The 23,795-nt window shown below is 36.9% G+C and overlaps 1 pseudogene; it reads right to left on the bottom strand.

Moving 5' to 3' along the window:
* Positions 1–18,979: 18,979 nt before the first annotated feature.
* Positions 18,980–23,795, bottom strand: part of LOC149225466 (cytochrome P450 77A1-like) — a 47,877-nt pseudogene continuing 43,061 nt past the window's right edge.

Consider the following 23,795-nt stretch of genomic DNA (forward strand, 5'->3'; position numbering starts at 1 on the left):
TCGATAAAAACTATCTTTTCAATACCTTAGAACAAGATATTCATAGTTTAAGAAATTAAAGTAATATCCTCTTGTTAGGGGACTTCAACACTAGAATGCTGCTAACCAAGTCACTCTCCTAAGTAATAACTTTCACCCTAATCCCTCTAGCTAGATGACGAATTTGATTAGATAGTAAAAAAGTCATAACTGAGAATTTAAGCCACTCTCCTAAGTAATAACTTTCACCCTAATCCCTCTAGCTAGATGATGAATTTGACTTAGATAATACAAAAGACATAACTAAGAATTTAATTGGTACTCACCTAATCAAGCTCTATAGTTCCCAAGACTAATTTGTAATGCAATTAATAAGTGGTCAATCTCCATTGGTTGTAATGTTGTGCATTATGTGATATCCGATATCCATGTTCTCAACTGTATCATTAATTTTGACCTCCTAAACGTTTACAATCTTGATTTTGACGAAAGATCTCTACGCTTAGCTCTAAACCTTGACATACATACCAACCACATGTAAAAGAATTGTGAGAGTCAAAGGCAAATTCATTTTGACATAAGTAAGTTCGATCTCTTCCTAAAGAATTTAAATAGGAATTTATATTTCTTAATGTATAATGATAACATTAATCACATCTACCACAATTTTACAACATTCCTTTCCATTATCATTAACAAGTTTTCTATCGAGGTGTCTTATAAAAAGAATAATAGAACTTCCAATATTTGGTATGATAATGATTAAATATTTGCTAGGAAAGTGATTAGAGGTTCCCCTAATGAAACCATAATGCTTGAAAAAATAAATATGTACAAAGCTCTTATCAAAAGGAAGAAAAAATCATATATAGATAGGACACAACAACATCCTCTTCACCTTTCTAAAGTTGAGCCCAAAAGGTTTTGGAGGAACATTGTTGTTCCTAAAATGAAGGAAACTAATTTGATCCCCTTAAAGAATCGGGATATCTATCTTAAGAATCTTTATGATTCCCCTGATGCCATATGCACCATCTTAAACACTCTTGTATAGGAGTATATATTTTCATTGGAAGATGTCGAGTTCAAGACTAAGAAACTCGCTAATGGGAAAGCTAGGGATATTGGAGGCTACCAAGATGAGAATTTGAAAATGGGAAGATTTTTCCTCATCCCCCATATACATAAGCTCCTCAATTTGGTAGTGAAACAAGGCTTCTCAAATCCTTGGACATAAATCCTTATTGTTACTATATTTAAAATTCATGGGTATAAAAGCATACCCACAAACTACAAGACCATTATGATTAGCCACAGTTTAGCCAATTTGTAAGGTGTTATTTTGTAAAAGAAGATTAGATTTTGGATTGAAATTCATGGTAAAAGAGCTAAAGGGAAAGTTGGATTTAGAAGACATTGCTTAACTATAAACCATCTTGTTACTCTTAGAATCATTTTAGAGAAATGGCGCAATAATAAAATTGATCTCTTCTATTATTTTGTTGAATTTAGAAAAAAATTTGACATTATTCCTCGGGATAAGCTATGGAAGAGGCTAGAAGAGGTAATGTTTGCTCTCAGGTTGAGGGTTGTTGTGACTATGATATATGGGAATGTTATTGCTAAGCTTAGGAGCATTGAGGGTTGGTTACAATAAATTAAATGCATTATTGGGGTTAAATGAGGTTTTCCCTTATCCCAGTCTTGTCAATGAAGCTAGAAGATTGTTTGGAAGTTGTAGCATGTGATGGACTCAAGCTCACTGGTATGGTCATTACTCTTCTCCTTTGTGCATTTTATATAATTCTTTTAGCCAGGAGCCATGATAATCTCGAAGAATGACCTAGAATCCTCCAAGATTACTACTCCAACATGGGTATGACTGCTAATAATGATAAGAATAAAGTCATTATAATTAAATCTAAAACCAGAACTATATTTTTGTCTTGACTGATGCTAAGGGAATGAACATTTCCAAGATAATAACTAATTCTCATGAGCTTCAAAGTGAAACCAAGTGTTGGTCAATTCCAAAAACACCTTGGGATGAAAGAATCTGTCACCTTTGTGATACTAAGAGGGTTGACGATGAATTTTTTTTCTCCTGGATTGCTGAGCTCTTACTCGCATCTCTTCTAATTTTCAAAATCTTTTCCACACTACCAACCTTCTTAACTTGTTAATTCCACAAAACTATGGTGATCTATGAACACTTCTCCCCCTTTTTCTCACAGAAATAAAATTTTAAAGAATCTCAATTAATCTCTTACTTTCTTAAGGTCAAATAGTCCATATTGATGATGTTAATCATTATCATCATCATTTTGTAATATATATATATATATATATATTACATACAAATTTATATTTGTAAATAGTTACATTTAAATTATAAATAGTTATAATAGAAAGATAATATTTCAATAGAATATAAAAACTAAATATATATAAATTAAAACAATATTTTAAACTTTAAGTTTTGTTATCATTTATTATTTTTGAATATTTTTGTATATTTAGTATTTATATTATGCATACCTAAATTATATAGATTTATATATTTATAAATAGTTATAATAGAAGTGTAATATTTCAATAAAATATAAAAATTAAATATGTAAAAAAATGTATACAAACAAAAACAATATTTTAAATTTTAGATCTAATTGTCATTTACTATTTTTTCATATATATATATATATATATATTAATTTTTTATTTATACCACAAACATTTAAATTATATAATTTTTTATATTTTTTAAATAATTTTCACAAAAGTATATCATATCAATAAAATATAAAATTAAAAAAAAAAAATATTTAAATTTTATTATTATTTATTATATATAGAAGTGTAATATTTCAATGAACTATAAAAAAAAAAAAAAAAAAAATTAAAAAAATATTAAATTTAATACCAAAAATTATTTTCAAAATTTAATTGTCCCATTTTAATTTTTATTAAACTTTAAAGTTATTAAACTTAAACCCAAATACTAACCAAATGATTTAGCCTATCACATTGGTATAAGTCACTTCTTTGACACTCGTGTTGTTTTATCTGTGTTAGAAAAAACTCATTTTGAATTAATACTTTTTTTACGCAATAATCTTTAATCATTACTTAAATACTTTGATTTATCACTAAACTTCAATTTATTTCTACATGTCACATTATATTTATGATATCCATATGAATGTTGGACAATAGTTCACTTTTAATTGATTTATCACTAATGTTCTATTTATTTCTACATGTCACATTATATTTATGATATCCATATGAATTTTGGACAATAGTTCACTTTTAATTGGAAATCATTTTTGTTTTTTATCTTATAGTTACTTTCTAGCCAAATTGCACACAATTAGCTATCTAAATATTTAATTAATAAGAGCAGTGATTCAAAAATTGGAAAAATAACCTTTACTTAAAAAATATCCCAGAAATCTACATTATCATCAACTAATTTACACTTAGTTCAGAAAAAATAAATAATCATTCTATTCACATAAATTATTATTTTATTTTGTATTAAATTATTTTTCATAAAATAAATACTTCAGAAACAAAATGCACACACTTTTATATATATATATATATATAAATTCAAAGTATATATTTATTATAATTAATTTAAGCATACCACGAAATTTAGTAATCTTGAATGATCGTGGTATGATATATAATATCATACCACAATATGATCACTCAAGATTACTAAGTTTCACGGTATAGGGAAATTAGTTATAATAAAAGATAATTTTAATATATATTTTAAATTACGAATTTTATTAATTACATAAGAAATTATTATATATTTAAAATATGTTATGAATTATTAATGCAAATACTAATTCTATTAATTTCTGTGATTGAAAGCATATATTAAATATATAATAATTTTATGTATAATTAATAGAATTAGCAATTGAAAGTATATCTTCAAATTATAATTTACTATACGTAGTTTATGTATACCAAGAAACTTAGGAATCTTGAAGGATTATATAGATTTTATTTAGATAAATTATTATTTTATTTTGTATGTGAGAGATTAGACAACTTAGTGGAGTGCTTGTTGGATAGAATAAATCGTTAAGACATTATTTTGACTATAAATGTTATAAATTAATGAGAAATAAAATTATAAATTCTTTAAAAAATTGAAATTTGAGAGGTAGTATGTGTTTTCATCATTGAGTGTCAATGATGGAATGATCTACTTATGATAAAAAAAATTGGCGACATTGGATAGTTGAGTGTTAATTGAGGAAGGTTCTAGATACTGGATAGTTCAAATTTATGGGATTGGGATCTATGAAAGCCTTTTGGTTGTGGATGGGTAGCAAGAAGGAATCGTGGTATGACTATGATTATTATGGAATTAAGTGGTTAAGATAGTTAGATTGTGATAATAGATGGTGGTAAAGGATGGAAGATGCTTCACATGCCTCCAATTCCTCTAGGTGATGGCATGGGAGTTAATCTAACCCAATCTCACCTCTTGTGGGGGAGATATTGTAGTTTGAACCAACAACATGTTTTGGCTTGCATCATGGATAACCCTTGAGATACATGGGAAGATTTAAAACTAGGTGATAGTAAACTAATTCTAGAATTTCTAGGTGTCAATTCCATAACGACATTTGGGATGGTGTCCTCTAGTGCAAGGAGTATTTGAAGGAGTATTTGGATGAGGGATTGGAAAGACATGAAAATGCATTTTAAGCTCTAATAATCTAAAATTATTTGGGCCGATGTGAGAGAGGATATTAAATACATTTCAAAGGAGCTATGTATCACAACCTCTTAGCTAGATAATTTCATAATAATGGAAGGAAAATTGTCCCTTTTGGAAACTAATAATAATTTGTTTCCCCTTCATAAAATCCCTAATGTTATTTGTACCAATTGGAATATCTACACGTTGGGAGTAAGAAATTGTATTTTAGGGGTTGGTAATTGTTGCCCCCTTCCATTTATTTAATGGTTGCTTGCTTTGAAACTTGGAAATCTCTCAGAGATTTTTGCACAATGGAAATTTTCGGGCCTTGAATGGTAATTGGAATATGTTTGAAATAATAACCAATGTAGAATGGAGCAAGAGATTCAGTGTATAGAAGATGATGTTCCTCAACTTGAATTCAAGTACAAATAGTTGACAACAAGCCTAATGAGTTTCAACAAGGAATGGACCAAGAGAATCCATCCTCTCCTATTCTACTAGCTATGTAAGTGATGACAATGTGTTATTTCCTAACTTAAATGTTGTTGCTCCTTATATGGAACCACAACATGTACTTATGGTAAATGAAGATCATATACAAAATTCATTTCTGTGGAGAATTATACAAACAAAATTTATAGCATAACATGGATGACTTCTTCCTCGGCTTTAACAGGAGGTTAAATCCAATAAAAATAAAATATTCATTAATTTAGATTATAAATTTTGTATAATTTTTGTTATTGATGCAGGAGCATTCAACTCAATAATATCATTCTCTTAGTAGACATAGGGGGTCTAGTGTTTTCAAGGAAGTTGGTTTCCTATGTTTTGAATTAATGTAATTATCAATGTTTTGAGTGATTTTAATGAGAGAAGCTAGAATAGGGATTTAATTGAGTATAATTAGGCATATTAGTAAATATTATCAAATATAGGAGGACATGAGATAATCAGGATAGTTGAGAGATTTGAAAATTAATTGTAAATCTTAGATTAGGAGCTAATTCCTGATTTTGTGGATTAGAGAGGATCCTTAGAGATAAGGAAGAGATTTTAGGATTTTGTTGAGAAGATTATGGATCTAAACCAGGAATTGGTTGTAGAATCCCTTTTGTATAAATGTAATCCTAAAAGGCATAGCCAGGGTTTGGTTAGCTAGTTAGGCAAGTCAAGTTAGTAGTTAGAGGTTTAAATTGTAAGCCTATGGACAGACTGTGAAACAGAGGCCACTGATATTAAAAATTAGGCCTGAGAGAAGAAAATGTGTAAATACCTATTTATTAATACAAAAAATATGTTCTGAGTTTATGTGTGGTTTGAGTATTGAAGGATAAATTGTGTGTGATTTAGAGGTTCTGCATCGTATATGTATGCAGGTGGAGTTCAGGCAGAATACAGGAAGAACGAGGATGAAGGATCGTACGATCGTTGAATCTGATTGAATGATCAAAGTAAAGCTCTGGAGGGACAGTGATTAAAGAAACACATGAAGTTAAGCTCAGGAGAGAGTTGCATAGCAGAACAACGGAAGGACCAGAACTCTGAAGAAGCCAAAAACCACAGAAGAACATTGAAGAATCGATGTAAAACCCCAAGTGAAGAGAAGTGCGAAGAAGTGAAGTGTCGACGCACAGGAGTCGTTGGATATATATGATCAACAGATGATAGTTGTTCATGATAAATGACCAGGATTAAGTCACATAGAATGGAACCAAGAAATGAATGGCAGAGATGCAATCTAAGTACTTGCAGAAGGTGAAAGGCGGGAATCAATCTGTACCATCAGATTGACAAATCTCGTAGATCGATGGTTATTAGTAACCGTAGCAGGGGTAGAGAGTGTACATGTGCCTTAATCGTGGTTGAAGGGTCGTAATTATTATTAACCGTCGATCATAAATCCAAGTGCTTATGTCATAATCAACTACGGGGTTTGAAAGCTTGATAACCTACATTCCAGTTGGAGGGCACAGACCATAGGATTTGTTGGCTTCCATCATCCAACGGATATCAGCCATAAAGATGATCGGACGATAATCTTTGAACGGACCCAAAGTTTTATAGACCGAGGACTTATAATTCGTATCGGCTCTGTGAGGCTGTTAAACATCATGCAATTTTCTGATGTGATATACTTACAGACCTTGGATCAAATGGGTTTTTATCTACAGTGCAAGATCACCGAGCAACCCTATTGATTAGAAAGGACATCAACCATCAAATTAAAGGTAAGATTGACGGTGGAGATTGAGCGATAAGACTTGTGGAGAGCGGACCCGAGAAGGTTATAGGTGCGGTTTTATTCCATTTGAAGTTCGGTTGTGTTATCGCATATCACATGCGAGAGGTGATGAAGTCACAAGTTGGTACGATGCGAGATTGTGACAGCCGTTGATCTGGTGGACAAAATCAACGGTGGAAAGCGTGATCGCAGCAGATTCTTAAGAGTCTTTGAATCTTGCGATTGTGATAAAGGAAAGCATTGGTAAATGTGCAAAGGCTGAGGAAATGCGAAAAGGTATGGTTCATGTACACTTTGTGGAGTATTTCTATTATATAAGGATTATAATAGAAATAAAGCGATAGAAGGTTTATGGGGTTAAGTCCAAATATAATCTAAGTGAAAGAGTGGGGTTTGGTTATATGTGTGGACATAAGGATTAATGAAGGTTTAATGAAGAGGGTGTATAAGTCTCGATGAAGAAGGATTGAAATTCCTGGGACAAACGAGATTATGAATTTTATATGCATACTGTGGGTATTGTAGGTTAATCTATGTGTCATTTGGTATCAGAGCTGAATTGTGACTGAAACATTTGATGTTAAAGCACAAAGAAATTTTGTGTGAAAATTTCTTTGAAAAGAATTTAGAACAGAGTTGTGCTTTGGAGGTGTGTATACAGGTGAATGGTGATGAAATCAAGAAAAAGGATATCAAATTCGAATATGACAAATATTAAGAAAACGGAGATAAAATATAACAAAATATTGGGAGAATTGAAGATGCAAAGAAACAGAGGACAATCGATTCAAAGTACAGGTGAATGGTAGAACAAGATCATGCAGAAGTCTTGAAGGTGAGATGGTATTTTTTTATTTTGATTTGATTTGAAGATTGGAGAGTTTGTGGTCTTTATTTTGATACACAAGTAACAGAAAAATAAGGTGAGAATATTGCAGGAACCTAGAGCAAGGAGTGCTCAATTGGTTCCAGAGGAAAGAACCAGAGAGATGATAGAAGACTAAGCTTAGAGGAGAGAAGCTTAGTAAGGAATATGTAGCAAGAAGGAGACTTGTTACTGTATATGTATTGTTGCAACTCACAAGAATATCGTTAGGGAAATTCCACAGAGGATGTGGGTAGAATTTCTAAGTAATGAAGGAAGATGATAAGACTTTCTATGTGAAAGAAGAAGTGGTAAAAACCAAGTATTTCATTGTGATTGAAGTACAAGAGGACAATTGTGTTCTTAGAATATGCAGATGAGTTGAAGCCTAAGGAGCAGAGAGAAGTGCTCAAAAGAGGTTCCATGGATAGAGAACCAAGGGCTTGCCAAAAGACCAAGTATCGAGGAAATCTTGGTGTGGTCAGTGGTAGCAAGGAGGACTTGCTATTACAGAGGCTTTAATGAAGCTCATAGTGAGTGAGTGAGGAACTCATAGAGATGGAGGAGAAAATGACTACTGATAGTCATAGAAAAGGTTCTGAGGAAGACCACAGTAGAAGAAAAGTGAAGAAGGAGGATGCCAAGGAAAATTCAAGAGAATGAGTCAAGAGGAATTTGACAAAGAGATTTCAAAGATGAAAGAACAACTCGATGCATGAATGATTATACTTGAGGAAAACCAGAGATTAGGTTGGGTATTAAAGAAGAAGCCAACTTAAGGTGGCATAAACTACAAAGAAGGCTACAGCGGAGGCAATTAAAGTGGCTGATGGGAAAACTTAGAGAAGCAGAGTCAGAAATGGAAGTTTCCATTTGTAAACCAGAACAGGGTGAAATTTTGGGTGAAGATGAAAAATGGAGATCAATGAACTATTGGGATAGTCCAGAGAAACATATTGAAGTGTTTCCAAAGGAAGAAGAGACACAGAGCTCTTATGTTTTTAATTATAATGATTGTTTTGTGAGTGCAGGTTTTGCAGAGGATTGGCAACCTTATGAAGCCATCATAAAACTTGATAAAAATTACCAGAGTTTAGAGGAGAACTTGGATCAACATACTGATGTAGTGATAGAGTATGAAGAGTACCTTTCAGAGGATAAGTATTCTGGAGTAGAGTATGATGAAGAATTCCTCTTGAATGAGGAAAATATTGAATTGTTGCAGCAAAAAGAAATTATTGATGAATTGATATTTGGAACTGTTATAAAACAAAGGCAATTATTTGTGGAAGAAGGAGATAAGGATCAGTCTGAAAAGCTGATATGTGAAACGTTAGTTGAGGCTATTGAGCCATACATTTTTCAAACTAACAATTGTTGTGTGAATACATGGATTATAATTGTTTAACATGAACTTGTTTCTGTGGAGATGAATGAGACATAATTGTCTAAGGAAGGCAGTCTGATTGAATCATTGGGCAATAGTGACCATTTAAAGGATGAAGCTGGAAATGAAGGGCATTGTGATAAGACACTTGCAAAATGTAAGGAGGAAATTGAATTGCTGGAGAAGTTGCTAGGAGGAAATGGCAATAGAAAAGAAGTGGTTACAGTAGTACATAACTATAGCAGAGGGTCTTTAAAAGACATGGAGGTAGAAGAGTGTTTTAATTTACAAACCAGTAGTTTGTTTTTAGGAACAATGAATAGAATGAATGAGTGTGATGTTGTGATCGAAGAAATTGAACGGAAGTTATTTGGAAATGAAATGGAAGTTCAGAAGCAACTAGAGGGTAAGGATGTAAGGGTGACAGTAAGGAACCATCAACTACAAAGTGAAGGTAACAACCAAAATATTAAAGGAAATTTTAAAGAAGAGACTATGTTAGCTGAAAAAATAGTAAAGGATCATCATTCCATTATGATGATAGGCACAGTGGAGATAACCAGGAAAACTGTTGAGGCAGTCAATAAAGAAGAAGGACTAAACTCTCATCAAAGGATCAGTGAATGGGAGATAGAATTGGAGCTACTAGAGAAATGGCTGAAAACACTAGTAGGAAAGAAAGAACCAGATGAATATTACAAAGGATATGCAAGAGAGGAAGAGGAAAGTGTCTTGAAAAGAAGTGAGTTGGACATAGAAATTGAACTGATGATAGATTTTATGAGAAAAGAGGCTCAAAGAAAGGAGACAACAGAAAGAAAGCAAGGAAGAAACAAGAAAAAGACATCGGCAGACTGTGAGAGCATAGCTAGTGGGGAAATGCAGCATAAAGTGTGGAGACCTGGAGAACAACAACAAACAACAGCACCAACCAAGGACTATAGAACAAAGTATAGGATCCAGGAGGGCATATATCAGAAGCACATGATCAGGAGATCATGATTATTTTCAACCTTGAGAGTCTGATGCAGGAGCATTCAACTCAATAATATCATTGTATCTTAGTAGACATAGGGGGTCTTGTGTTTTCAAGGAATTTGGTTTCCTATGTTTTGAATTAATGTAATTATCAATGTTTTGAGTGATTTTAATGAGAGAAGCTAGAATAGGGATTTAATTGAGTATAGTGAGGCATATTAGTAAATATTCTCGAATGTAGGAGAACATGAGAGAATCAGGATAGTTGAGAGATTTTAGAATTAATTGTAAATCTTAGATTAGGAGCTCATTCATGATTTTGTGGATTAGAGAGGATCCTTAGAGATAAGGAATATATTTTAGGATTTTGTTGAGAAGATTATGGATCTAAACTAGGAATTGGTTGTAGAATCCCTTTTTATAAATGTCAGCCTAAAAGGCATAGTCAGTGGTTGGTTAGCTAGTTAGGCAAGTCAAGTTAGTAGTTAGAGGTTTGAATTGTAAGCCTACGGGAAGATTATGAAATAGAGGCCACTGATATTGGAAATTAGGCATGAGAGAAGAAACTGTGTAAATACATGTTTATTAATATAAACAACTCATTTCTGAGTCTATGTGTGGTTTGAGTATTGAAGGATAAATTGTGTGTGATTTAGAGGTTCTGCATCGTATATGTATGGAGGTGGAGTTCAGGCAGAATACAAGAAGAACGAGGATGAAGGATCGTAGGATCCAATTGAATGATCCAAGTAAAGCTATGGAGGAACGGTGATTAAAGAAACACGCGAAGTTAAGCTCAGAGAGAGTTGCATAGTAGAACAGCGGAAGGACCAAAACTCTGAAGAAGCCCAAAATCGCAGAAGAACATTGAAGAACTGGTGTAAAAACCCAAGTGAAGAGAAGAGCGAAGAAGTGAAGTGTCGACGCACAGGAGTCGTTGGATCTATATGATCAACATACAAGAGTTGTTCGTGATAAATGGCTAGGATTAAGTCGCACAAAATGGAACCAAGAAATGAATGGCAGAGATTCAATCTAAGTACTTGCAGAAGGTGAAAGGCGGGAATCGATCTAGACCGTAAAATCAACAGATCTAGTAGATCGACAATGATTAGTAATAATAGCGGGGGTAGAGAGTGTATGGGTGCCTTAATCGTGGTTGAAGGGTTGTAACTGTTATTAACCATCAATCATAAATCCAGGTGCTTACGTCATAGTCAACTACGGGGGGTTGAAAGCTTAATAACCTGTGTGTTAGTTGGAGGGCCGCAGAGCATGGGATTTGTTGTCTTCTTTCATCCAATGGATATCGGCCATAAAGATGATCGAACGATAATCTTTGAACGAACCCGAACTTTTATAGATCGAGGACTTATAATTCGCATTAACTTCGTGAGGTGGTTAAACATCGTGCAAGTTTCCGATGCAATATCATTACAGACCATTGGATCAAATGGGTTTTGATCTATAATGCAGGATCACCAAGAGACTCTGTTGATTGGAAAGGACATCAACCGTTGGATTAAAGGTAAGATCGACGATGGAGATTGAGCGACAAGAGTTGTGGAGAGTGGACACGAGAAGGTTATAAGTGCGGTTTTGTTCCATTCAAAGTCTGGTTGTGTTATCACATATCACATGCGAGAGGCGACGAAGTCACAAGTTGGTACGATGCAAGATTGTGACAGTTGTTGATCTCGTGGACGAAATCAACGATGGAAAGCGTGATCACATCCCAAAGATCAGAAGTTCTAAATGCATATTATTAAGAGTCTTTGAATCTTGCAATTGCGATAAAGAAAAGCATTGGTAAATGTGCAAAGGTTGAGGAAATGAGAAAAAGTTATAGTTCATGTACGCAATATGGAGTATTTCTATTATATAAGGATTATAATAGAAATAAAGCGATAGAAGACTTATGGGGTTAAATCCAAATATAGCTAAGTGAAAGAGTGGGGTTTAGTTATATTTGCAAGAATAAGGATTAACGAAGGTTTAAAGAAGGGGGTGCATAAGTCCCAATGAAAAAGGATTGAAATTCCTGGGATAGACAAGATTATGCATTTTATATGTATACTGTGTGTATCGCAGGGTAATCTCTGTGTCATTTATATTACTAACTCTAAACACAAATTTTAATATAAAAGATTTTCTATTATAATTAAAGAATATATATATATATATATATAATTAATAATTAAAAAAAACTAAAACATATTAAAATATACTTAATTTTTTTTTATAATTTCCCAATTATATTTTAATTTTATTTATATTTTTATACCTTTCAAATATTAAACAAATATTATTATAAAATTTTTCACATTGCATTAAAGAGAAAATAATAATAATAATAATAATAATTTAATAATAAAACTAACCCATCTACTAATCATAAAGATAAACAAACAAAGAACTCAATCTAAGAGATTGTTACATAAAATTCAAACTACTCAATCAATATAACTAACCCACTGACTTATACTTATATATATATATATATATATATATATATATATATATATATATATATATATATATATATATATATATATTCATTCATGGTTTCCAATATGTTTAAAATGGCTAAGTCAATATAACTCATTCACCAAACGAGTAGCGCCCACATTGGAACTTTGCGGCAATCATTTCTGAAAACATCGTTGCAATGGAGAAAGAGCTCGTTGACTACTCCACAAATTCGATGGATTCAACGCCGATATGGACAGATGATCCACTTCAGCATCTAGCCTTGCACTCACTAGCAAACCCCCTGGAATCGGATGACCAGGTTGGGCCATATATATCTGAAATGGAGGATGACATGTCCTCCCTCAATGACCTAGGTTTTTCGCAACTGACCAATGCAATAGCAACAGGCTTCGACTTCATCCTACATGATTACAATCACCATTTGGTAGTTATGATACCGTCTCCATCAGAATTACCTAAAATTCTGAGAGATTGTTACATAAAATTCAAACTACTCAATCAATATAACTAACTCACTGACTTATACTTATATATATATATATATATATATATATATATATATATATATATATATATATATATAGATATATATATATATATATATATATATATATATATATATATATATATATATATATATATATTCATTCGTGGATTCCAATATGTTTAAAACGGATAAGTCAATATAACTCATTCACCAAATGAGTAGCGCCCACATCGGAAATTTGCGGCAATCGTTTCTGAAAACACCATTGCAATGGAGAAAGAGCTCGTTGACTACTCCACAAATTCGATGGATTCAACGCCGATATGGACAGATGATCCACTTCAGCAGCTAGCCTTGCACTCACTAGCAAACCCCCTAGAATTGGATGACCAGGTTGGGCCATATATATCTGAAATGGAGGATGACATGTCCTCCCTCAATGACCTAGGTTTTTCGCAACTGACCACTGCAATAGCAACAGGCTTTGACTTCATCCTACATGATTACAATCACCATTTGGTACTTACGATACTATCTCCATTAGAATTACATTTTTGAAAACTCGAACAACTTGCAAATCATCCATCTGGACCCGGTGAATCCTCTCTGGCAGCAGCGAGTTTACCCGGACCCGAAGCAGGGACATGTCCTTAAAAAATTACCAGTGGTCCTCACCATGACGAGAGGATGGTTTTCCCTCATATTTGCACACCCTGACCAGGCGAATTGGGTACTCTCCAAGTTCTAACACATTGAGATGACCCCGATCCTGCTAAAATGTTGGTCGCCACTATTTGATCCTAACAAAGAGAAATTGGGGGTGGGCCCAATTTGGGTTAGACTACCAGGATTACCTCTTCAATTCTGGTCGGAGGACATCTTCAGGTCTATTGGGGATGATTTGGGGGTATACTTAGATCATGACAAATCATACATAAAATCAGGGAATGTTGCCATAACCAGAATATTGGTACATTTGGACACCAGAGAAGGACTTGTGGAAAGCCTTTGTTTGCAATAGTGTGGGTTCATCAGATGGAATATCTTGGATTATGAGGGTGTTCCATTCCATTGTATAATATGCCATGAAGTTGGCCATTTATACAAGGATTGTACGATGATCACATCTGCAAACAAAGAGTCTACCAAGAGACAAGAGACTATTGGCACACAAACTCAAGTGGATGAAGGATTGGCCCCTGCAAAAAAAGCATCCACAGATCCTTCGAGGAGAGAGAGGGACACAGGGAAGCCTCCTTAGCAACTGGTAGCTTGGACACCATCAAGAAGGGTCACAAGATCACACTGTTCTGGATCTAGTCTGATACTGGATATTACAAGCTCGTCCTCTCCTCCCATATCATCTCATGTTTTTAATTCGGTATGTGCCAATTTATCTCTAGTTGCATCTAGTTATATTTTATCTGCATGCAATTTAAGCCCCATCACTTGTCCTATTGCATCGACCCCCCCATCAACCCTACTCCTAACCCAATCACATGGATGGTGATCTCTCCTCTCATATTGTTATGGTTGAATCATCAAACAACCACTCTTATCATATATATAACCTCAAATCCCTCACTCACCCCAAGCCTCAACCTACCTTTGGCCTTGTGATGACCACCCCCCCCCCAAAAAAAAAACCTCAGAAAAACCCTAAGGGAACAAAATCCTACATATCCAAAGCTATCCATCAGGTTGGGATAAACGCGACATCTGGTAAACAATCCTCCATTGACCAGGTTCTTAGAGCACAAGGCAACCCTGATTCGGTTACCTCATGAAGTGCCTATCCTTCAACTGTAGGGGTTTGGCCAGCCCTGACAAAAAATTGGCCCTCAGGAGACTATTTGAATCTGAAAGGTTAGATGTAATATACCTTCAAGAGACCCTGGGTGATGGAGAAATGATCAACACACTTTTGACATCTATTTTACCTGGCTGGACCTTTCATACCCTTGATGTGAGAGGATGGTCTGGAGGATGTGTAATTGGCTTCAACAACAAAACCATCAAGATTGAAAATATTTGGGGATGTGAAGGAGTTTTGGGAGCAGACATCATTTCTGTTGAACCAGATACCCCACTTTGCTTGATCAATATTTATGGCCCCTGTCACAACAGTGTAGATTTCTAGTATAAATTGATGGCTTTATCGTTCATGAATAAGGATAATATCATCATTCGTGGAGATCTAAATTTCTCATTGGGACATGCTAAATCATGGGGATCACATGCTTAGACTAACCCCATGATTGATTATTTTGAGCACCTATTGGATTCACATAGTCTATCGAATATAGACATGCCCAAATTCATCCCACTTGGTGTAATAGGAGGATTGGGGATGATGCACTAGCCCGAACACTGTACTGATTTATCATTAAAGCTCATCTAGTGGATCGATTGGACAAAATAAGACAATGGGTGGGATTTGGGGGTATATCTGATCACTCCCCTATTTTCTTCGAAGTCATGAACTCTAACTGTAAGCCAAATACCCCTTTCAAATTCAACTATGCATGGCTTGAGGAGACTGAATTCCATAAAATTGTTAAGGAATCATGGATCCACTGTAGCCAAGATTCCAACTCCTCGTCAACTGCAATCATATCAAACAATCTGTCTCAAATAAAACATAGGACCATTGTATGGGAGAAGGAAACAGATGAAAGAGATGAAGCTACTCCATTGAAGATTGAAGTTGAACTTGTTGCGCTGGTGGACTCTGGCAATTCAGGATTTCAATCCATTGAACAGAAAAATCAACTAATAAGATTGGAAGCAGAAAAGATTAAACTCTTAAGACAGAAAGAGGAAGCATGGAGATTAAAAATCAGAGCCATTTGGCTTCAAGCATGGGATGAAAATACTAAGTTCTTCCAGCGATGTGCCATAGGGAGAAAATTAACCAATACCATTTGGAAAATTAAGAGAACAAAATCGTAGGGAGACCAACACATTCAATCACCTAGTGGACATGGGCATTAGACACTTCTCTTAATTGTTCAATGCTACTCGAGAGGAAACCATAACAGAAGTGCTCCACATTTCTTGGACAATGCCTCGTTTTGTGAATGATGATGATGTGGAGAACTTGAACAAACTGGTCACACTGGGGGAAATTGAAGTTGTCCTAAAGTGGTTCAAAAAAGACAAAAGTCCCAGACCAAATGGTTGGCCCATTGAATTTTATCTTACCTTCTTTGACTCAATAGGTAAGGATATCCTACTGGAAATTGAGGAATGCAGATTGTTCGGGAAGATGTATGGTAGATTCAACTCTACATTTATTGCTCTCATCCCCAAGTCTGACAATCCCCTCACATTTGATGACTACCGACCTATCTCCTTATGCAACTGCATATACAAAATCATATCCAAAATCATTGCCAACCGCATTAAGCCTATCTTATCCCTGCACATATCCAAGGAACAATTTTCTTTCCTCAACCATAGATAAATCCATGAAGCCATTGGTACTGCTCAAGAAGGCCTTCACTCTATTAAACTCAAGAGTCTTAAAAGCATCATTCTCAAAATTGACCTATCAAAAGCCTTTGACAAAGCCTGTTGGACATACCTTCAACTCATTCTAACGCACATTGGCTTTCCTCACTCTTTCATTAACTGGATCATGTGTTGCTTCACATCCGCATCCTATAGCATTCTCATCAATGGGGTTGCATCCAATTTTTTCCATGCTGAGAGAGGCCTCAGACAAGGGTGCCCATTATCACCCCTTCTCTTCCTCCTGATCATGGAAGGATTAAGCAGGCTCATATCCTCAGCTCGATCATCCGGGACATTAATTGGGGTCAAGATGACTGATGTAACCTATCTTTTATTTGTTGATGATGTACTAATATTCTTAGATGGATCCATTCGGGATACAACTAGTTTCAAGCATATTTTGTCCCTGTTTTGTAAAGCTACAGGAATGATGCCTAATCTTATCAAATCTACCATTATGCCTGTAAGTTGTTCTCTCAATGAACAAAGATATGCACTACATCAATTTCAATATAGACAACTTGACATTGAGGAGGGCCTCAAGTATCTAGGTTTCAGACTCAAACCAAATGATTACTGTATTGCAGACTGGACTTGGCTCATTGCAAAAATTGAAGGACGCATCAACATTTGGCAACAGAGATGGTTATCTAGAGTAGGAAAATTAGTGTTAATCAAATCAGTGCTAGAAGTTATACCTATATACTGGATGGCTCTGGCCTGGATCCCTAAAGGTATCATCTCCAGAATACAACAAATTTTCTGTAGATTCTTATGGAGAGGGAATAAATCTACCAAGAATTTTGCCTGCGTGAAATGGGAGATAATAGGAAAACACAAAAAATGGGGTGATTGGGGCTTAAAGGATTTAAATAATTTTGCAAAGGCTCTTGCAACTAAATTAGGTTGGCAACTGTTAACATCAAAAAACTTATGGCAAGAAGTAGTATATCACAAATACATTCCCCCCTATCAACTATTGAATGGATCTGCATTGGTTCCTCCACCATCTGGAGAGAAATAATATAATCCATCTCGGTCGTAAAAAGAGAATTGGCATGGTGTATTGGAAATGGTGAACGATTCTTCCACCATCTGGAGAGAAATAATACAATCCATCTCGGTCATAAAAAGAGGATTGGCATGGCATATTGGAACTGGTGAACAAGTATGTATAGGCAAAGATGCATGGTGAAGTTGTGGGAATTGGTACTTACTATCGCTGGAGCTTAGGTAGATCCTCGAAACAACAAGAATTACACAACTCTCCTAGATTGCAGATGATGAAAACTCTACATGGCTCTCACAGGCTTGGAAATCGACTCAGGACCTCATGATACCTGACATCTAGAGAAATGAATGGAACAAATATATTGGAGCCCTAGAAGAGTCCCATGTCAGAATAATAGACCGAGAGGATGAACTCATATGGGTTGCCTCTCCCCGAGGACGCTACACTCCCAAAGATAGCTATACTTTCCTTATGACAGAACATGAACTTGTTGTTGCTGAATGGTGGTGGTGACCCCTCTGGAAGCTGAAGGCATCTCCTAAATCTTCACTATTCATGTGGTGCCTATTATCAAATAAAGTACCTACTGATGATAACCTCAATAACCAATCTATACATGGCCCCTCTCAATGCAATCTCTGTAAGGAACTTGTTGAAGACATCGACCACCTCTTCTTATAATGCCCTTCAACTAAATAGGTATCGAATCAGATATATTTTTCTGTTGACATCTCCAACAAATGGCACGGGGATCATCTCACCTCTGCTTGGGAATCTTGGTGGAACTTTTCACTATCACAGAAAATCTGTAATCTCCCCCTCCTAATTTGTTGGGGCATCTGGTTGGCAAGGAACATAATCATATTCCAGAACTCCCTCATTCAGTGGACCTCCATATGCAACAACATTGAAGCCCTTTATCATTTAATCCCTGAGGAGGAGTCAAAGAATCAATCCCGTATCATTACACCAGAAGCAATAGATAGAACTTATCCATGGGCTTATTTTGATGGATCTGGCCAAGAAGTTGGATGTGGTGAAGACGCTAGATGTGGTGGAGGGGCAATACTATACATGGGACAGACATTATTACAAACTTAAATAAGCATATATGATAATGTTTTTATAATATTAAAGTTCTAAAATTATGTTTTTATGATGGAAAGATTTAAGATAGTGCTAACACAGTTTAAAATAATCATTATTTATTTGACACAGTAGCTCCTAAGGCCAAATGTTTGCGAGATTCGATTTTCAATAGAGAATGCCCTGAGGATCGAACCTGTTATCCCTCGGAAGATTCCGCATGGCTCTGGTCCCTCTCCTTGATGACCGCCTGTAGAGGATATTTCATAACTGTAGTGACTTCCAGTTTCTAGAGATCAACCATTTTCCCGGCTTGCATTCCCACGCCAATTCCTGAACAAGTCGGGCAACGATGAGATTTAAATGGAGGATAGCCAACCCTGAGCCCGAACACACCTTCCGCCCTGCACCGAACGACATCATCTTAATCTCCTTGCGGGCCATCACATCCACTTATGCACCCTCATCGGCAAACCTCTCAGGCCTGAACTCCCAAGGGTTTTTCCACATTCCGGGATCCATCACCATACCCACAACGTGGAAATTGACGTGCGCATCCGTGGGGCCTCGTAGCCGCCAAGCTCACAGGGCCAGGTAATGGCATGGGCGACGATGAAGTGCCCGGGAGGGTGGCGTCTCAGGCTTTCTTTTACCACAACATCCAGATAAGGCATCTGCCTCAGGTCCTCTTCCTTCGTCACTTTCCTGTTGTTCCCAGTAACGCCCATGATCTCATCGTATAATCTCGCCTGTACATCTTGATGTTTCACTAGATTCGCCACCAACCACTGCAACGCTGTCAACGTTGTGTCGGTGCGGCCCACGATGAATTCCGCGCACAGAGCGACAAGATCGTCATCGTTGAGGGTTTGGTTTTGGCCGTCGTCCAGTGTGAGATTGAACAACGTGTCCACGTTACTCATGGCCGCGGCCTGAGGCACATGCACATGAGTACGGCATGTTGGAACTACTACACACCTACATACAGACTCTTAGTTAGAGCATGTGACTGCATGCAAGATTCCTTTTGCATGTTGGAACTACTACACATCTACATGCGGACTTTTAGTTAGAGCATGGGATTGCATGCAAAATTCCTTTTGCATGATTTACTCCTTGATTTGCTCCTTCTTTAACTCTGCAACTGACTAGTTATCTCCGGAACTTGTTGTAGGTGTTGAGTCTTCTCATTGATCACCACTATAGTCATTACCTTGGGATCTTCACCCAGTAATGCTATATCATGAGCATTGTAACATAATTTTCTATTGAATCATTCTTCTCTTCTTTCGATTTTCTTTTAGTGTTTTTGCTTTGCAAAGCTGTGTGTTCAACCTTTACTAGCTAGATTCATCTATGCAGGTTTTCTAACACATTTACATGGTATCAAAGCCCACAGGTTGCTAGATAAAAGGGACACCGGTACTTTATTTTGCAAGTATTACAGCTTGGAGATCGAAGATTGACAGAAAAATGGAGTTTCCCAAAGCATCGATCCTAACACTGTACAACTATCATGAATGGAAGGACCAAATGGCTCGATACCTTCGTCATAAAGGGTTGTACAGGATTACCATGGCTACAGAAGTGGAACCCACTTCAGCCATAGAGAAATCCAAGTACCTCAACCGTATGGATGAGGCCCACGGATCCATATGCATGTGCATCTCTCCAGAGTTGCAATTTCATCTATCTGCCTGCAATACTCCCAATGAGATTTTGAAAAAGGTTGAAGAGCTCTACGGGAAACAAGATGAGATGAAAGGACATCTGCTCAAAGTGGAGCTGCTATCATTGGATCCATGGAACTATGACAGAATTCAAGATTTCTTCACCAAATATAATGATTTATTGCTGCAACTCAGGGGTTGTGGAATTGACAAATCCAAGGAGGAGAGTCACCAAGTTCTCTCTATTATATCAAAGCTCGGACCGGAATACTCCATCTTTGTGTCTACATTTAATTCAGTAAGGCTCGCAACAGGTAAATCCTACACTATGCCTTCTCTCAAAGAATTTATGGAGTCTCTTATTTTTGAGCAAGATAAACTCATTGGCATGGGGAAAATCAAACCTCCAAAAGCACATGCACTTGCTGTGCATGATGGCAGCCACAATAAAAATCACAGATCTGATTCAAATCAGAAAAACCAGCAGCAAAAAGACAAAGGAAAAGCACATTCCCATCCAAAGAAGGAAGGGTACACCAAGCCCTTCAATGACTCCTCCGGCTCGAGAAATGAGAAAGGGAAGAAAGGAAACAGATGCACCTACTGTCAAAGAGGATTCCATCCAGAATCCTCTTGCATGAAGAAACAAATTGACCAAATGGCAGAAATCCTTCAAAAGCACAACCTTGGGGACCACATCCCTCAGGGCGCCAAGAAGAAAACTGAGGATCCGCCACACGGGAAAGGTAACAATTTTCATGCTTTAGTTGCAATTAATTCTTCTCCTGATGCATGGATTATAGATTCGGGTGCATCACATCATATGGCTACTGCAAAGGAAGTCTATTCCTCTTTGGATGCATGCAAAGGACCTCCCATCCTCATGGGAGATGACTCACCTATTGAGGTCACCGGAAAAGGTAGAGTGGAACTTTTACACGGAAGCTTTGAAGATGTGCTTCATGTTCCAAAACTTTCGGTAAACCTGCTTTCAGTTTATCAGATCACTCATTCCGACACCGGAAAGAGAGTGGAATTCACTCCAGATGCAGTGAACATATATGATCTACATAGCAATGCCAAAATTGCAACTGGTGAGGTAAACAATGGAGCCAGACTGTATACATTTTCTGAATTTATTGAATCTGAATCCTCCTTATTGCTTACACATGCTGATGATAGTAGTAGGCTTTGGCACGAGAGGTTTGGTCACTTAAATTACAGGTATATGCAGCAGCTAAGCAAGAATGAGATGGTGGAAGGCTTGCCAAATATCAATTTCTCCAAAGGAGTTTGTGAAGGGTGTGTTCTTGGCAAACATCCTAGAGAAACGTTTGACACCGGCAAGACTCACAGAGCATCCTCTCCTCTAGATCTGATCCATAGTGATCTTATGGGGCCTTTTCCTCATCCTTCCATCAACAAAGCAAGGTATGTGCTTACATTTATTGATGATTTCTCACGGTATACTTGGGTGTATCTTCTTAGGAACAAATCTGAAGTTTTTGAGCACTTTGAAGATTTCAAAGCACTAGTTGAGACACAGTCAGAGAGAAATATCAAAGCCCTCCGTACAGACAATGGGGGGGAATATGTTAACACAACACTTCAGAACCTTTGCTTTCAGTCCGGCATACAGTTGCAGTATACAGTTCCATACACTCCGCAACAGAACAGAGTTGCTAAGAGAAAGAATCGATCTCTTAAAGAGATGGCTTCCTGCATGTTGCATGCCAAGTCACTGCCTCATAAGATTTGGGCCGAAGCACTTAATTGTGCTAACTACATCCAGAACAGATCTCCTCATAGGTCTGTCAAGGACCAGACCCCCTTTGAGGCTTGGAGCGGCACTAAACCAGAGGTCACTCACCTCCGTGTTTTCGGCTCTCGAGCATGGGCCCGGATCCCCTATGAAAAGAGGAAAACTCTTGATCCACAGAGCATTGAGTGCATATTTTTTGGATACCCTGATGGTGTGAAGGGATATCGACTCCTGATTCCCTCTACGGACAAGCTCATCATTGAGCGAAGTGTCAAATTTGAGGAAAGTCTCTCGCATGCACCTCAAGCGCCGTATGCAGACACTTTTTATCTACCTCATGTCCGAGATGATGACTCAGTGCATTCAGATGCCGATACAGATCATGCAGATGCCGAGGAAAAGCATGCAGATGCAAAGACATAGTCTTCAGATACAAATCTAGTGCATGCAAATGATGATCCACATCCAAGCCCAGATCGGGCTTCCAGCAGTGAATCATATTCCCCTGTCATAAATCAGAGAACAAGGAGCTTACGTGAGATATATGCACAAGACCAACCAGCTGCTAGAAATGGTCTTGTGGGGGATAATTCTGATCTACAGAGGACTAGCTCAGAGTTTATTGAGCCTCCTCTTGTCCTCACTGCCACTGAACCATCGCCCTCCTGGCATTGTCATTTGGTTCAGTATTCTGATCCACAGTCTTATGCTGAGGCTGCCGGGCATCCATCTTGGGAGTCCGCCATGGAGGAGGAGTATAACTCCCTCCTCGAGAATCAGACTTGGGATCTGGTCCCCCTTCCTTCAGGAAGGAAACTTGTCCGATGGAAATGGGTCTACAAGACCAAGAGTGCTGCAGATGGGCAAATCACCAGACGGAAAGGAAGGCTAGTAGCCAAAGGCTTCCAACAAGTGCATGGCATTGATTATGACGAGACCTTTGCTCCAGTAGCAAAGATGGATTCCATACGCCTTACACTTGCCATTGCAGCTGCCCCGTGGTGGGAAGTACATCAGATGGATGTGAAGAATGCCTTTCTTCACGGAGACCTATCTGAGGAGATCTACATGGAGCAGCCACATGGTTTCATTCAAGATTCATCTTTGGTCTGCAGACTGAAGAAATCTCTCTACGACCTTAAGCAAGCCCCGAGAGCTTGGTACGCGAAGATGGATTCTTTTCTCTTATCACAAAACTTTAAAAGATGTAAGTATGATCCGAATGTTTACATGCTTAGGACACATGATTCTCTTCTTATCTTAGTTTTGTATGTAGATGATCTCCTAATTACTGGCAGCTCGGCTTCAGCCATTGCTACAGTCAAGAGGGCCTTGCATGATAGGTTCTTGATGACGGACATGGGTCCATTACACTTCTTTCTTGGTCTTGAGATCAGCCAAAATGCCACAGGCATCAAACTCTCTCAGGCTAAGTATGCACGGGATCTCCTCGAGAGATTTCGCATGACTGACTGCAAGCCAGCACCGACTCCTTTTCTGTCTGGGGTCCGCCTTGAGGATGGAGGTGACACTCCATTAGTTGACAACACTCTCTACCGACAGCTAGTGGGGAGCTTATTGTA

The sequence above is a fragment of the Pinus tabuliformis genome, chromosome J (assembly GCF_031772625.1).
Source record: "Pinus tabuliformis cultivar Carrire ecotype Pingquan chromosome J, CPIR1, whole genome shotgun sequence".
NCBI classification, from domain to species: domain Eukaryota; kingdom Viridiplantae; phylum Streptophyta; class Pinopsida; order Pinales; family Pinaceae; genus Pinus; species Pinus tabuliformis.